The 18,426-nt window shown below is 40.0% G+C and overlaps 1 long non-coding RNA gene across 1 annotated transcript in view; it reads right to left on the bottom strand.

Annotated features, from left to right (window-relative positions):
* LOC106505556 (uncharacterized) overlaps window positions 1-18,426 on the bottom strand; it is a 492,239-nt gene that overhangs the window by 397,234 nt on the left and 76,579 nt on the right. Inside the window, exon 3 of the long non-coding RNA XR_014822526.1 lies at window positions 735-892. This is a non-coding gene — a long non-coding RNA (uncharacterized LOC106505556). The remainder of the gene's footprint in view (window positions 1-734; window positions 893-18,426) is intronic.

Raw genomic sequence — 18,426 nt, 5'->3', positions numbered from 1 at the left:
AATGATTTTTATTTTTTCCATTATAGTTGGTTTACTGTGTTCTGCCAATTTCTACATGCAGCAAAGTGACCCAGTCACACATACATATACATTCTTTTTCTCACATTATCCTCCATCATGTTCCATCATAAGTAACTAGATATAGTCCCAGTGCTATACACTAGGATCTCATTGCTTATCCACACAGAATACTACTCAGCCATAAAAAAGAACACAATAATGCCTTTTGCAGCAACATGGGTGGAACTAGAGACTTTCATACTAAGTGAAATAAGTCAGAGAAAGACAAATACCACATGATATCACTTGTATCTGGATTCTAATATATGGCACAAATGAACCTTTCCACAGAAAAGCAACTCATAGACTTGGAGAAAAGACTTGTGGTTGCCAAGAGGGGAGGAGAAGGGAGTGGGATGGACTGGTAGTCTGGGTTTAATAGATGTAAATCAACTATACTTTAATAAAAAATTTTTAAAATTAAAAAAAGAAAAATTATTTCTAACATCCCATATACTAAATAGTGAGCCCTGTTGTGCAGACTCAAATAGCTATTATTTATCCTGAAGTTTGGATATCCAATTAGGGTATCTTCAAATATTAATTTAACATTAGAGTATAAACATATATATTATAAGATATAGATATAGAGATATCTCACCACCTGTACTGAAATATTAAAGTTAATTACAGACAATATAATAGCAGTAAAATCATTCAAGTTCTCATCTCACCTGTTTACAAAAATGGCTTCTTCCTTCTCCAGGGTCACAACTTCTTTCATCAAAACACTGTAGAAAGCCTATTCATAACTAACAGGTCAATTCAGATGTCATACCACTTTTGGAGAGGTGCTAAAACTCCAGATGTGCCATCTTGATGCTGGAAGAACCTGCCATAAAAAGCAAGTTGCTTTAGAAAACAGCTGCAAATCTGTCACACCAGACTTTCTGTTTCACACCTTAATTTACTCATTCTATTCTTCAAAGTCCCAACAGATATATCAAAACAAATAGTTATAGTTTAAAAGTGACTATTTTCAAAAGTATGGGTGTGGAGTCACTGTTTTGGCGCAGCTGTAACAAACCCAACTAGTATCCGTGAGGACTCAAGTTCAATCCCTTGCCCCGCTCAGTGGGTTAAGGATCCAGTGTTACCATGAGCTGTGGTGCAGTTCACAGATGAGGTTCGCATCTGACATTGCTATGGCTGTGGTGCAGGCCAGCAGCTGCAGCTATGATTTGACCTCTAGCCTGGGAACTTCTGCATGCCGCAGGTGCTACCCTAAAAAGAAAAAAGAAAAAGAAAACAAAAGGGGGGGGGATGGGCATGTGACTCAGGAAAATCTAAGAGATAACCCAATACCCCCTAGGTATTGTTACCAGCCCTGGGCCTGAAGGGCTGGGGTCGGGGAGGACATAGGAGATCAAACAAAGGATTCTGAAGGAGGAACTTGGCAAGAGCTACGACCTTCACCTGAAGAATCTGACCCATAGGAAGGGAGCTGGCAGAGGTACATACCCAGTTTTTAGCAGGGTATTAAAGAGTAAAACCCATTTAGCAAATCCAATTGGAAACATGAGGACAAGTGATCCTTGGTATAATCCCTGAGTAGAGAAAGATAACAAATGCCTCTGGAGAGGCAGGTGGAAAATACCCCAGCGCTAGTGCAGCTATTTCACAAGGTACCAGCCTGTCTGGAAGGCTGGGCCAGAAAAACCACCTCATGGGTCCAGAACCATCTTTCCCACTGGTCCTAGTATCTTTCTATCTCCACAATAATTCTATTGTAGGGACTTCTCTGACTTTCCCTAGGTGAGGTCCTCAGCTGGGGACTTCCATATTTCTCCCCAAAATGTTCCAAAACTCTGGTTCTCCAGAAGGAATTGGGAGTATAGAATAGAATCTATGTTTCAGTGGAAAACTGTACATTGCTGCATAAAGCGCATCCTTCCAGGTTGTCAGATTCTAACATGTCAGTTGCTTTTTCTATTTTGTAACATTGTAAGTTAGTAGACATGCAAATTCTATGTCTCCCAGTAGAGTTTCTATCAACTTCACTCCCTTTTGTAGGAAAACAGATTTACCTTCATTTGCAAGTCAATTCCTTTACTCCATATTAATTTGTGCTTTTTATAAAACTTATTCTTTGAATTGGATATAAGATATTCTCTCACATATGAATAAAATAAAATCTCTAAAATTAAGTTCATTTTTATATCTGTGGAGAGTCAGAATTTTACCTTTTTCTGAAAATTATCTTTTCATAGGAACTTCATCTTTCCCTATCAGGGTACTTGGGAATCCTTAAGCAGATTGGCCTTAGCAAACTAATTTAGCATATCAATGATTTATCACACAAGATTCTTTAAAAATGAATACCTTGTTATACAAGGTATGCAGAAAATAAGCAAGTTGATGGCATGCCAAGGAAATAAAGACTCTGTGGCTAGCTTGTGAAATGTTGCAATGTTAATCCCTTAACAGCATTTTAATCCTATCCTTTTGATTCACTTTATTGATGTGATCATGATTCAGAACCACAATAAGTAACCACATTTGATAGCAACTGGTGTTTGGTTTCTGCGATTTTTGTATTATTTCTCATGTGTTCTCAATGCGTGTTGGCAACAGCAGTAAATCAGCTTTACTGGGTATGTAAGCCATTGGATGACCATTAGATGAAAAACTTGGAGCACTTCTAAAAGAATTAGAATTGCATGGTGGGTGCGGGGAGTGTGCACAGTGCCCTACCTTCACTGAGCAACCACAGAAAATGAGCAAACAAAACAATCCTCGATTCAACAATCCTCAATTCTAGAAATAATCGTTTTTAAATGGCCTCCTAGTTACAGGTTTGAAGTATTTCCAATTTCATTAGTTACCCAATCAAACCTATGTCTTTCATTATTAAAATGATGCTAACCACCAGCTAAATCTAGCTCCTACCCTAACTCCCACCACACCATGTTAACAAAAATTAATCAACTGATCTAAGAGAGAACTGGCAATTTTTATTGGAGCCCTGGGAAGAGCAACTCCAAAACCTCCAAGAACTGTTCCACCTGTTAGAAGTCAAGTCACAAGAGTTTCCATTGTGGCTCAATGGGTTAAGAATCTGACATAGTGTCTGTGAGGATGTGGGTTCGACACCTGGCCTCGATCAGTGGGTTAGAGATCCAGCATTGCCACAAGGTGTGGTGTAGGTCACAGATGTGGCTTAGATCCAGTGTTACTGTGGCTCCAATTCCACCCCTAACCTGGGAACTTCCATATGCCGTAGGTGTGACCCTAAAAAGATAAATAAATACATACATAAATAAATAGACAAGAAGATGTCAAGACACCATTTGTATAAGTTTTTTGATACAGAGGGCTGTACATCAAATGATGTATTATGGACGGTTTACATAATCCAGATCTAAGCTCCATCATAGTGGTTCATGTTACCTTTTACAAGATCAAGAAGGAATGTTATCTCTAAGGCATTGCCTTGTTGATGCAGAAGAATGTTGTCCTTTAGGGTTGAGCAGGTATTCTTGCTACTAAGGGAGGTTTGGTCAATGCATAATGTAGACACACAGCGTGGGCAGAGAAGGGGCCAAAGGACAGAGAAGATGTTTTGTTCAAATTTTTCTTGTCTTGGAGTTCCTGTTTTGGTGCAGCAGAAATGAATCTGACTAGGAACCATGAGGTTGCTTGCCGTGGCTGTGATGTAGGCCGGCGGCTACAGCTCCAATTTGACCCCTAGCCTGGGAAACTCCATATGCTGCAGGAGTGCAGCTCTAAAAAGCAAAAAAAAAAAAAAAAAAAAAAAATTTCTTGTCTTGCAATAAAATATGAATTTTCTTTCTTTTTTTTTTTTTTTTTTTTTGTCTTTTTTGCTATTTCTTGGGCCGCCCCTGTGGCATATGGAGGTTCCCAGGCTAGGGGTCCAATCGGAGCTGTAGTCTCTGGCCTACACCAGAGCCACAGCAACACGGGATCTGAGCCACGTCTGCAACCTACACCACAGCTCACTGCAACGCCGGATCCTTAACCCACTGAGCAAGGCCAGGGACCGAACCCGCAACCTCATGGTTCCTAGTCGGATTCGTTAACCACTGCGCCACGACGGGAACTCCTAAAATATGAATTTTCTTTCATAACCCTAACAAAACCTTCCACAGTGCCAGGCTTGACTCCTCCTTGGAGTTGAACATCCCTGGGCTTCTCGAGACCCACCGTCGTTCCCAGCAGCCTCCTGCTGAACTGCCCATTTACTCACTTTCTGAATCTTCCCTTCTCTTTTCTTCCAGTACAAATGATGTGTTCCTCCAAGATTAGCTCAACTATTGAAGCGTTCCCTGACCATTCCAGCTGGAAGTGACTTAATATCTGTGCCTCTTTTGATACTTATAGCTTGTCTCTGTCATTCATTTGGTGGTGCAGGATGGGCTACCTCAGAGGGAATAAGTATTACAGGCAGGCTGGATCTGCTGTGGGAAGAGATAAGTCTACCAATCACATCACTTCCCTCTGTAGATTCTAAAACATTTAAGAAAAAGACGCAAGATTCAGGCATGGGTCCAAAAGCCAGTGGAGGGGCTGGCAAAGCTGATAGAATGCATGGTCTGGACCTGAGGATGAAACAAACTTCTTCCTATTCCCTCCCCCTGAGTTGGGTCAACTTGGCTATGCCATCCTGAGACCAAGAAGCCCCACCAGGCCTTGTGTCTCCACAAACCCTCAGCAGAAATGGGGACAATGCATTCACCTCTTCAACAGGCAGAGCACACATGCGCAGAAACTGGTCTGCCCCCAAGGGTAGTAGGAAAGGGGATGGAGAATAGGACCAAAGCTACTCTGCACGAGGTGGGAGTCATTAATTTCTGAGCCTGTAGGAGTGAAAATGAGAACATGACATGGCTGCAGGCAAAAATTCTAATTATGAAATTTATATCTGGGAGTAACTGGTCCATCATCATCATGTCCCTCCCTCAATAAAACCCACACAGCACATCAGTAGATAAAGCTGAGTCTATTGCTCCGCATGGGAAGAAACTACCCCACAGACCTTGGACAGTGTCAAGGTGAGGGCTGGTCAGGGGAAGGAAGCATTGTCAGAATTACTGAGAACTAGAAGTTTAATATAAGGAGGATTTTTTTTTTTTTTTGTCTTATTAAGGCTGCACTTGAGGCATATGGAGGTTCCCAGGCTAGGGGTCCAATCGGAGCTACAGCTGCCAGCCTATGTCACAGCCACAGCAATGACAGATCCAAGCTGAGTCTTCAACCTACACCACAGCTCATGGCAACACCAGATCCTTAAACCACTGAGCGAGGCCAGAGATGGAACCCACAAGCTCAGGATTCCTAGTCGGATTTGTTTCCGCTGCGCCACGACGGAAATGCCTAAGGAGGATCTTTCAATACGAGGACATGTTTGGGGTCACGTAAGGATGATACTATAACTGTCCAGAATTGGTGAAAACAGCAAGGCAGGATTTTGAAGTGAGGGATTCAAAGAATCTTAGGGATGGAAGTTCTCTTTGTGGCTCAGCAGTTAACAAACCCAGCTAGTATCCATGAGGTTTCTGGTTCCATCCCTGGCCTCATTCAGTGGGTTAAGGATTTGGCGTTGCCGTGAGCTGTGGTGTAGGTCTCAGATGCAGCTCAGATCCCAAGCTGCTGTGGCTGTGGTGTAGGCTGGCAGCTGTAGCTCTGATCCAATTCCTAGCCTGGGAACTTCCATATGCCACAGGTGTGACCCTAAAAAGAAAAGGAAAAAAAAAAAAAAAAAGAACTTTAGGGTGTAAGCTCTCCACTGATGGATTCCATGGAAGAATTAAGGAGACTTTCTGGATGTCCCTGTGATGACAAATCAAGCCATTTGCTAAGAAAGATGTTCCTGATAAAAGAAACTCTTGCTAATTAAGACAGTGGATTAACAAAATCATGCTAATACAGACATTAAGCGGTGGTTTCCAGTTTTAGTGTCAGCACTAACTGTGGTGGTGGATGATTTTGATTCCTAATTTATTTAGAGAAGAAAGCTGAGTGTTTCTGGAGCAGGACTTTACATACTCAAACCTCAACTCTTTCTCCTTGAAACAACACATAAAAGTCATCATCATATATGAAAGAAAGAAATCTGACAACAGGAATGGTGACCTTGACAAGCCCCAGCTAAACTTTCTCAAAGCCTCTCATTTACCACTTTTCCCTAAAGACCTCTTGATAGCTGTGTTCATCAAGGCTCTACTGAGAAACAATTGATGGGAAAGAGAAAAAGAGAGAGATTAAGAGAAAGAATTATTTTACAGAATTGACTCAAATGATCATGGGGTCTGGCAAGTCTAAAATTCATTGGCAAGCCAGCAGTCTAGGAACTCAAGAAGTTTTGACCTTGATGCTGCAGAGGCGTGAAGCAGAATTTCCCCTTTAAAAGACCTAATTTTTTGTTCTTCAGGTCTTCCACTGATTGGAGGAAGCCCATCCAGATTACTAAGCAATAAAGTTACCTGCTTTACTTAAAGTTGACTGCATTATAAATCAACTATTCTTTAATAAAACTTTTTAAAATGGAAAAAAAGTGCTCATTACAAGAAAAAAAATGTAACGATATGGTGATTGATGTAACAAAACTTACTATGGTAATTATTTCCCAATATATACATATATAAATTTTTGTAATAAAAAATAAAGTCAACTGATCTTAGATGTCATCACATCTATAAAATACCTTCACTGTTACACTTAGTGTTTGATTAAATAACTGGGTGCTATAGCCTAGTCAAATCGACACACATGACTGACTATCACAGCAACTAGTCAAAAAATTTCTCTCCTCTCTCCTAAAGCTCTCTTTAAAAATCTTGATCTTCATTGGCTTTGCCTCTCTTCTCATTTTCTCTCATTCATATTCTCTCTCTTTCTCTCTCTCTCTCCCTACCCCCACCCCTCTGCCATTTGGAAGTACATTCCTCTTCTGGAAGCTCCTGTATGCCTTCTCTGATTTCTTTAATTACAAGTTAATATTTATTTAATCATGTCATAGAGATAAAAGAAAGATAAATCACTTACCAAGTTCACACAACCACATAGCTCGGCAGACCTCAACCTTGAATTTCTTATCTTCTGACCCCCTCTGCCTCCACATTTTATGGGTTGCAGTGGCCCTGATACCACATTTTATAGCAATGGTACATGCGTGTCTCTTCTCAAAAATGGGTAATAATTCCAAAATACATTAGCCTCTCTAGGGTAAGTAGCATGCTATCTCTGCAAAATAACTCCTCTTCCAAAAGTGGTAATATACACACCATCCAGCTAGTTCTGACAATTTTTTTATTTTTTATTTTATTTTATATTATTTTATTTGGTCACTACACTGTTGGTGGGAATGTAAGTTGGTGCAACCACTATGGAAAACAATATGGGGGTTCCTTAGAAAATTAAAAATAGAGATACCATATGATCCAGCAATTCTACTCCTGGGTATATATCCGGAGGAAACCATACTTTGTAAAGATACATGCACCCTGGTGTAAAGATACATGCACCCCATGTCAATAGCCAAGACATGAGAGCAAACTAAATGTCCATTGATAGAGAAATGAGTAAAGAAAATGTAGTATATATATATATATATATATATATATATATATATATATATATATATATATATACCATGGAATATTACTCAGTCATAAAAAAGAAAGAAAAGGAGTTCCCATCATGGAGCAGCAGGAAATGAATCCAACTAGAAACCATGAGGTTGCAAGTTCAATTCCTCGCTTTGCTCAGTGGGTTAAGGATCTGGCATTGCTGTAAGCTGTGGTGTAGGTCACAGACACGGCTGAGATTTGGCATTGCTGTGGCTGTGGCGTAGGCTGTCAGATGCAGCTCTGATTCAACCCCTAGCCTGGGAAGCTCCATATGCCATGGGTGTGGCCCTCAAAAGACAAAAGACAAAAGATGAAAGAAAGAAAGAAAGAAAGAAAGAAAGAAAGAAAGAAAGAAAGAAAGAAAGAAAGTCATTTGCAGCAACATAGATAGACCTAGAGATTATCATACTAGGTGAAGTACATCAAAGACAAATAATATGTAGAATCTAATAAAAAATGATACAAAGGAATTTATTCACAAAACAGAAACAGACTCAAAGATTTCAAAACCAAACTTATGGTTATCAAAGGGGAAATGCTGGGGGGCATATAAATTGTAAGCTTGGGATTGATTTATATGCACAACTACATACAAAACTGATAAGTAACAAGGACCTGATGTATAGCACAGGCAAATCTACTCAGTACTCTGTGACAGCCTATATGGGAGAAGAATCTGAAAAAGATTCATATTTATATATGATTCACTTTACTGTATACCTGAAACTAACATAACAATGTATGTGAATTATATTCCAATAAAAAAATTTTAAGTATATCTACATATAGGCAGTTCTTGATGAAAACAACCTGGAGGCTCATGGAAAAGTTCTTCTACAAACAAGGCTATAAATAAAGAACCACAGAGTCAAGTAGGAAGAAGGAAAAGTATTTGGGTAGGGACATGCAGCCCTAGCTGGGGACACAGAAGAGACACGAGATAACATGGGCTCAGGAATCCTTCCTGGAGAGTGAGAAGTTTGAGCCAAATATTGGGCCCCTCTGCTCTGGGGTCAAAACTAGGAAGATGAGAGCCCTTAGCTGGTTTGGAAACCAGTGGGACTTCCTAGAGGGCTGTAAGAAACTGAGATTCTGCTCATGAAGAGGACATAAGCTTGCTCCTTCCCAAGAACAAGATGGAGGCAAATTGAAAGTGACCAGGTCTATGGCTAGTTTCCCATAACCACCTTGGTCCAAACTGGGCACTCAAGACAGCACACACCTTGGTCCAAACTGGGCACTCAAGACAGTCCCTCTTACTCTGAAACTGTGCCCCAATGGGATGAACGTGCCATTACTGGGGGTTTGGATAAACTTGGAGGAAGTGGATGGGACTAGCAGCTGGCCCTGCATCTGAACTGAGTGAGGGTGGCCATTTGCAAAGGCAACAGATTGAAAAGTGCCTGAGGCTCTGGCTGGCTTACTGGGACCATCCCAGTGTGCACCTTGGCCCTCACTGGGCACCTTTTCCAGCCCCTCCTTCTCTGGCAGTACTCTGTAATAGGGAGGAAATGCTATTTCAAGGTGAGGGAGAGTATACACTTAGAATAGAACCAACTCAGAGCAGATCTCAGGGCTTCTGCTCCAGCTCCTTGGGCCCTGATTCCACCTCTAATAGAGCATAGACAGCCACTGAGCATAGGAAAAGCCCCAGCTCACAACTTGCTTTGGTGCTAGCCTCTTCATTTCCAGGCCAACCTCCCACCAAAATGGTAGCTGCCAACAAAACCTGAGGAAAGACATGACCTTTGCTCAAGTCAGATCCAGTTCTCCCATCACAACCACTGGGAATACGTAGCAATGCTCCCACACAATGGCACACCTCTAAGACCAGAATAGGTAAATATTTCATCTAATTTCATAAAAGCAAAGAAAATTTTTTAAAAATGAAAAGGCAGTTCCCATTGTGGCTCAGAAGTAACAAATCTGACTTGTGTCCACAAGGACAGGGGTTCCATCCCTGGCCTCACTTGCTGGGTTAAATATCTGGCATTTCAGTGAGCTGTGGTATAGGTGGCAGATGTGGCTCAGAACCCATGTTGCCGTGACTGTGGCATAAGCCTGCAGCTGCAGCTCTGATTCGACGCCAGCCTGGGAACTTCTATAGCCACAGGTCGAGCCATAAAAAGGAAAAAAAAAAAAAAAAAGACATAGTGTTGATTTAAAAACAAAACAAAACAAAAAGATTCATCTCCATGATGCTTACAAGAGACTCACATTAGAGCTAAAGACATACACAGACTGAAAATGAAAGGAGAGAAAAAGAATTTTCCTGAAAATGGAAATGACAAGAAAGCTAGGGTAGCACTACATATATCAGAAAACATAGATTTTAAAACAAAATCTACAGCAAAAGACAAAGAATATTATATAATAGAAATCAATAATAAAGGAATCAATAAAATAAGAAAATAGTAAACTCATTAACATATACACACCCAAAACAGGAGCATCTAAATATTAATAGACATAAAAGATAAATTGGCAATAATGTGTATAATAATAGTATGGTATTTCAACACCCTCTTACATTAATGGACAGAGGTTTCAGACAGAAAGTCAGTAAGGAAACATGGTCTTAAAGGACACATTAGACCAGCAGGACTTAATAGATATCTATAGGCCTTTTCATCCAACGAGAGCAGAATGCACATTTTTTTCAAGTACATATAGAATGTTCTCCAGGATAAACTACATGCTAGGCCACAAAAAAAGTTTCAATAAATCAGAGATAGAAATTTTATATCAAACCTTTTCCTCAATGGTGTGAAAGTAGAACACAATTACAGGAATTAAAATGGGAAAAACACAAACATAGAGCATAAAGAGCATGGTATTAAAAAACTAAATGGTCAGTGAAGACATCATTCAAAGAGGCAATCAGAAAATACTTTGAGACAAATAAAAAATAAAAACACATCTTTCCAAAATCTATGGAATGTAACAAAAGCAGTTCTAAGAGTAAGTTTATAGTGATACAGGCATAGTTCAAGAAACAAGAAAAATTTCAAATTAACAACCTAACCTACTGTCTAAATAAATTTTAAAGAAGAACAAACAAATCCAAAAGTCAGCAGAAGAAATTAAGTAATAAGGACCAAGCAGAAATAAATAAGAAACAAACAAAAATAATAGAAAAGCTCAATAAAACTAAGAGATTTTTTAAGATAAATAAGATTTATAAGACTTTATCAGGCTCATTAAGAAAAAAAGAGAAAGGACTCAAGTAAATAAAAATATGACATAAAGAGAAGAAACTACTGCTGATATCACAAGATACAAAAAATAAAAATAAGAGGATACTCTGAAGAGTTATATACAAATTGGACAACCTAGAATAAATCGATATATTCCTAGAAACATGCAATTTTCCAACAATGAATCAGAAAGAAATAGATAAACTGAACAGATTATTCCAAGCTATTTCAAAACATTGAAGAGTATGGAACACTCCCAAATTCATTCTCCAAGGCCACAATTACCCTGATAAAGACACTACCAAAAAAATAAAATTACAGACCAATATCTCTGATAAATACATAGATGCAGTAATTATCAACACAATATTAAAAAAACAAATTCAACAATTTATAAAAATGATCTTTACTGTGATTGAGTGGGATTTATTCCAGGAATATAAGAATGAATCAATATCAGCAAATCAATCAGTGTGATACAGATAATTAACAAAATGAAGAATGAAAATCACAGGATCATCTCCATAGACTCAGAAAAAGCATTTGACAAGCTTCAACATCTATGCATGATAACAACTCACATTGAAGTTGATATAGAAAGAATGTATCTCAATCTGGGAGTTCCCGTCATGGCACCGTGGTTAACGAATCCGACTAGGAACCATGAGGTTGTGGGTTCAATCCCTGCCCTTGCTCAGTGGGTTAACGATCTGGCATTGCCGTGAGCTGTGGTGTAGGTCACAGACACAGCTCGGATCCTGCGTTGCTGTAGCTCTGGTGTAGGCTGGCAGCTACAGCTCCAATTAGACCCCTAGCCTGGGAACCTCCATATGCCGAGGGAGCAGCCCAAGAAATGGCAAAAAAGACAAAATAAATAAATAAATAAATAAATAAAAAGAAGGAATGTATCTCAATGTAATAAAGTCCGTTTATGACAAACACATAGCTAACATTATACTCAACAGTGAAAAGCAGTAGTATTTCCTCTAAGATCAGGAACAAGACAAGTATGCTCACTCTGACCACTTCTATTAATGTAGCATTGATAGTCCTAGACACAGCAATCGGACATGAAAAAAAAATAACAGGAATCCAAATTGGAAGGGAAGAAGAAAAACTGTCACAATTTGAGATGACATGATAATATATATATATAGAGAGAGAGAGAGCCCTAAAGTCTCCAATGAAAAAAAAACAATTAGAACTAATTAGTAAATTCAGTTAAGTTGTAGGTCCTGTTGTTTTCCATAAACTAACAATGAAGTATCAGAAGAGAAAACAAGAAAACAATTCCATTTAAAATTGCATTAAAAAAAAAAAAAAAAACCCAACACCCTAGGAGGATCTCCCTTCATGGCTCAGCGGTTAACGAACCTGACTAGGATCCATGAGGATGCAGGTTCAATCCTAGCCTTGCTCAGTGGGTTAAGGATCTGATGTTACCATGAGCTGTGGTATAGGTCACAGATTCAGCTCAGATCCACAAATTTTTTAAATGCATAATACGTTATTGTTGTCTGGAGGTGGCTCATATTTTCTTTTAAGCTGTATATAGGTCGAAGATATTGAAAGACTTTGTCTTGCCAGCAGACAAAACAGTGCTTTCTGCTTTAAATTTAAACAATCTTTCTTAGTCTCTGATCATGCTCCATATTCTCCATCTTTCCCTGTATATGAAAGAGAAACTGGGGGTGGAGGGGAAGGGGGTGGATTTAGATATCCTATAGGTTCAAGATACAGGTTCCCAATCTCATCACTTTATCTTCAGAATGGCTTTCACAGTCTCTGATCACAGGATCTACCACAAATCAGGATTTTAAACCATGAGACCAGAGGCCAAATCTTACAGTTTTTTAATCTCTCATCTGTGCCTGCAATAGTAATTCCATTTTCAAAGACTTTTGATATTTGTTGTTATTGTATCAAGAAGGAAATCTTTTTTTCACCACAGGCACATTCCTTTTAGAGCAAAATTATCATACAAAATAACAGTTTTACAAAGATAAATTAGTAGGTGATTTCATGACTACCTAGAGAATTCTTTAAATGGTAACTTTCTTTAGGATAGTTCAGATACAATTCTAGTAACAAAAAGTAATAATGTATGCTATTATTTGTGGACATATCCATTGCATCAAGCAGTGGTGCTAAGTTATCAATAAGACAGAAACATATCTGATAATCAAGCCCTCTTTCAGAACCAAAAAAACTTTAGGTAAGAAGTTAATACAACACCATTGTTTTCACATGTATTGTGTCATTTTGTCGATGAGATAATTCTACAGACAAAGGAATCCCAACATACAGTCCAAATCAAGTTGTTGTTAACTTATTAGACTGTAGCTGCCCATTTCAAAAGTGGGCAAAGAACTTGAAGAGATATTTCTCCAAAGAGGATATATTAATGGGCAAAAAGCACATTAAAAGATGCTCAAGATCATTACCCATTAGGAAAATAAAATTAAAATGACAGTGAGATACCACTTCACAAAAATTAGAAAAATAGCAAGTGTTAGCAAGGAGGTGAGGAAATAGAACCACTGTGTATAGTTGGTGGGCATATATAACAGTGCAACTGCTATGGAAGACAGTTTGGCAGTTTCTCAAAAAGTAAAACATGGAATTACCATGTAATCCGCAAATGCCACTTCTCATTATATATCCAAAAATAATTAAAAGCAAAAATTCACATAGATGTATATAAGAATGTTAATTAAAGCATGCCAGCAATAGCCAAAAGGTGGAAACAATTCAAGTGTCCATCAACAGATGTATGACTAAACAAAATGAAGCATATACATACAATAGAATATTATTTAGCCTTAAAAAAGAATGACATTCTTATGCAGGCTATGACATGGATGAACCTTGAAACCAGTATGCTAAGTGAAATAAACCAGACACAAAAGAATAAACATGGTGTGATTCCAGTTACAAATGTATCTTAGTTTGGGCTGCTGTAACAAAATGCCAGAGTTTGTGTGATTTAAACAACAGAAATTTATTTCTCATAATTCTGGAAGCTGGGAAGACTAAGGTCAAGGTGCCCACATGGTCAGGTTCTGGTGAGAACCCTCTTCCTGATTTGCAGACTGCTGTCTTCTTGATGCAGCTTCAAGTGTTGGAAAGAGATCATCTCTCTCACATCTCTTCTCATAAAAGCACTAAACCCTGGGAGTTCCAGTCGTGGCACAGTAGTTAACGAATCCGACTAGGAACCGTGAGGTTGCAGGTTCGATCCCTGCCCTTGCTCAGTGGGTTAAGGATCCGGCGTTGCCATGAGCTGTGGTGTAGGTCACAGACGCGGCTCGGATCCTGCGTTGCTCTGGCTGTGGCGTAGGCTGGCAGCTACAGTTCCAATTAGACCCCTAGCCTGGGAACCTCCATATGCCGCAGGAGCGGCCCAAGACACACAAAAAAAAAAAAAAAAAAAAAAAAAAAAAATCACTAAACCCTGTATTGAAGCCACTATTCTCGTGACCTAATCATCTCCCAAAGGCCCCACCTCCAAATGCCACTGAAACTTCCACAAGTCAGACTGGGATTTGAATTCACTGTCTTTTTTTTTTTTCTCCTTAGGGCCAGGCCTGTGGCATATGGAAGTTCCCAGGCTAGGGGTCAAATCGAAGCTACAGCTGCCAGCCTACACCACAGCCACTGCAACTTGGGATCTGAGCCATGTCTGTAACCAACACCACAGCTCACAGCAACACCAGATCCTTAACCTGCTGAGCAAGGCCAGGGATCAAACCTGCATCCTCATGGATACTAGTCCGTTCGTTACCACTGAGCCACAATGGGAACCCCGACCTCACTGTCCTTTAATTGGAATTACACATCTGAAGTTCAGATTCTTTATGTCTCAGAGCAGAAAGAATTCAGCAAGAAGCAAAGTGATAGGTAAGAAGTAGATGAAAAGAGAGAGATGGGCAAAAAGTAGGCCTTTTCAGAAGGCGAGAGCAGCCTGGAAAATATACATTCCATGGACAAAATGCAGTCCATCTCAAAAGGCAAGAGAGCTGTCCCAGGTAAAACACACTACACAGAGTGTGGGCTGTCTCAGAAGGCAAGAGGCCCCAAAATATGGGGTGGTGAGTTTTTAATGGGCTGGGTAATTTCATAGGCTATTGAGTAGGAGGATTATTCCAACTACTACAGGGATGGGAAGGGGTTTTCCAGGAATAGGGGCACTGCCCACTTTTTGGCCTTTTATGGTCAGGTACCTGCCATAGTACCTGTGCACATGCCCTTTAGCTGCTAAGTACTGCAATGAGCACATAACAAGGCTCACGGTCCACTGGAAGTCGAAACTTCTGCAATCTTTGACCTAGTTGGTTCTAAGAAGTTTTCGTTGTATCTTCAATGGCTTTGTCATTCTTTGGTGCCCTTGAGTTCCCATTGTGGCTCAGTGGTGACAAAGCAGACTAGTCACCATGAGGATGTGGGTTCTATCCCTGCCCTTGCTTAGTGGGTTAAGGATCCGGTGTTGCCATGAGCTCTGGTGTAGTTTGCAAATGCAGCTCAGATCTGGCATTGCTGTGGCTCTGGTGCAGGCTGGTGGCTGCAGCTCCAATTCTACACCTAGTCTGGGAACTTCCATATGCTGCAGGTGCAACCTGAAAAAAGCAAAATAAAAAGTGGTGCCCTGCCTCCTTGCCTCCTTCCCTCCTGTTTCATCACCACATTTGGGTTAAGGCAACATATGAATTTGGGAGGGACACAAACATTCAGTCCAAAGCACTGTGATACCTTGCACATTCAAATTCATCAAGAGAGAAAGTAGAATAGAGGTTACCTGAGCCCAGGGGAGAAGGGATGAGGATTTATTTTTTAATGGGTACAGAATTCTATTGGGGATAATACAAAAATGCTAGAAATGGACACTGGTATTGGTTGTACAACATTATAAATGGTTAATGTCACTGAATTAAATAAGTGAGAGTGGTTAAAATGGCAAATTTTGTGTTATGTATATTTTACTATAATTTTAAAAAAAACTAATTGCTTTTTGAATTCTCTAGACCCACTCCCAATTTATGCTAATAACTAAGAGGTATTGGACACATACAATTACACAGACTTTCTAAGTTCTGAAGTAGCATTAAGTTGTCATCACAGTCATCACATTATCTTGTCACAGCCATTATAATGTGTAAGGTCACAGGATTTAAATAAAAAAGTAAGTCATGGAAAACTATTATTCCTTTCAGTGGTAAAAGACATCTCAAGTTTCATAAGCCTAAGGAATAGAAAAGTACATTATTTAATCATTTAAAGAAAGTCTAGGAGTTCCTACTGTGGTGCAGCAGAAATGAATCCAACCAGTGTCTATGAGGATGTGGGTTCGATCCCTGGCCTCACTCAGTGGGTTAAGGATCCAGTGTTGCCATGAGATGTGGTGCAAGCTGCAGACCCAGCTTGGATCCTGAGTTGCTGTGGCTGTGGTGTAGCTGTCAGATGTAGCTCTGATTTGGCCCCTAGCCTAGGAACCTTTATATGCTATGGGGGCATCCTTTAAAAAAAAAAAAAAAAAAGTCTGTAAATTTGACCCCAGGCAAACACATAGAAATTGTAAAGCTGTTTTAAATATCAGCGTGAACCTCTAATATATGGCTGAGATCATGTTCATAAATACAACAGCATTTTAAAGAAGCCATGTCCATCTTGAAGTCCATTAAAAAAAAAAAAAAAAAAAGGTAAATCTTCATCAGGTCCTACAATTTTGCCTCAATAAGAGCTCTAAGGAGTAGATTAAATTGGCCTATCACACTCCTCTTCCCAAAAGTTTTAGCTTGAAAGTGCTGAGGAAGTTCCCTGAAGGCTCAGCAAGTTAAGGATCCAGTGTTGTCACCGAAGTGGCTTGGGTGGCTACCCGTGGGGTGAGTTTGATTCCTGGCTCAGGAACTTCCACATGCTGAGGGTGCAGCCCAAAAAAACGAAGTGCCCTCTCAGGCACAGAAGTATTGCTGTGTCCAGTTTCTTGTTTGTAGACCTGCCCTGAGTGCCAAAGGACAGATTCAAGCAGTTACTAATTTGGAGACCGAGGTAATGCAGAAACAAAGGAAAGGCAGTCAAGAAACAACAGCGCAGCCCTGTTTCTCCTCTAGGAATACACATAAAAATGTCTTTAAGTTCTTCTGCGGAACTAAGGCTTTCCCTCACCCAGGCCAAGGAGGGTACCTTCAGGCTGAGCATAAGATTCCTGGAGCCCTGGCTTGTTAACTCCCCACCAACCACGTAGAAGGAAGTCACATGTCCTGCAGCTCTCACCTCAAATTTTGTTTTTAAAAACTCTTACCTGAAAACCATCAGGGTGCTCAGGTCTTTTGAGCACAGGAGACACCCATTCTCTTTAACTTGGCCCTTAAGTAAACTTCTACCTGCTCCAAACTCTGAGATATCAGTTTCTTTGGGGTCACTGTGTATCAAGTACATGAATTTGGGTTCAACGACAAGCCCTGAAGAAGCTCATCATATGACAGGTTCAATACTCAACATAGTGCACCTGTATTTCCTCCATGAGCAGCAGTGTTCAATAAGGTTCTGCAAAGCTCTACCTGAGTTATGCTCAGTCTGAAAAAACATAGTACTAAGACCAAGGTCACAATTTCTTTGGGTTTATTTCAGCAACTTAAGTTTTGATAGAAATAATCACTGGTTGGATTGTCCCTGTGAACTGAAGTTTGGCGCTTGCCATCTGCCTCTACCTGGATTAAATCATGAACCACCACAGCTGTTGACCTGCAGCACCCCCTGACCAAATCTCAGGGTGGAGACCAGGAGTGAGGCACTCTGTGCTCAGGGAAAACTGGCAGAACAGGTCTTCAGATAGATATTTTTAGGAGAAATTTTTATGAGCTCAATTCTTGCATCTCCTCATACCTAGTAAAACACTGAAATCCTTCATGATGCCTGATGTCCATGACTAATGGTCATTTTCACGAGACTAGCAGCAAACTTCTGCAAAATGTGTGCCTGGCTGCATGCACCTCTCCTTCACCTTCATCATTTATATCTTGATATTTCCCTTTTCCTCTCTGGGGTGGTATTTCAGAGCTGTCTTAAATACTGCCTCCTGTGCTATAGTTAAATGGACAAAACAAAAAATGTCATAGCCATCTTGCAGCCACTCCCAAAGATGAGCAAGTGAGCCCTGAGGGAACTCGGGAAAGAAACAAGGAATACTGGCCCCCAGGTTGAGGTGCATATCAAAGGGGTGATTCCAGTAAGCTCAGACCTTTACATCTTCGCATAGGAACATGCTGAATTCCTTAACTTGAGAGACCTGGTTTTGTATAAATCTTTTGTTCCTACTACCTTTCCTTTGTTGCAAAAACTCCTATATATCCTAGCTCCTCCCCTCGACCCCTCAGATCGGTTTTCTGAGATGGGATGCTATCTCCCAGGCTTAAATCCTAATTTTGCCCCAAATAAAACTTAGCTCTCAACTTTTAGGTTGCTCATTTTTTTTAAGTCAACAGCCTGATCAAACCAAAACTGATTTTAGTTCATCAATGCTCACCCCTCAAGCTCCCTCACAGTTCCGTCATATTTTAATTATATTATTGTTGAATCCAAGT

The sequence above is a fragment of the Sus scrofa genome, chromosome 13, assembly GCF_054392235.1.
Source record: "Sus scrofa isolate SSC_HxYL_T2T_F1_AM1 chromosome 13, Sscrofa_HxYL_maternal_Yorkshire_Landrace_v2.0, whole genome shotgun sequence".
Taxonomy (NCBI): domain Eukaryota; kingdom Metazoa; phylum Chordata; class Mammalia; order Artiodactyla; family Suidae; genus Sus; species Sus scrofa.
The sequence above is the reverse complement of the archived record's forward strand: the minus strand, read 5'-3'. Positions and strand labels throughout refer to the sequence as shown.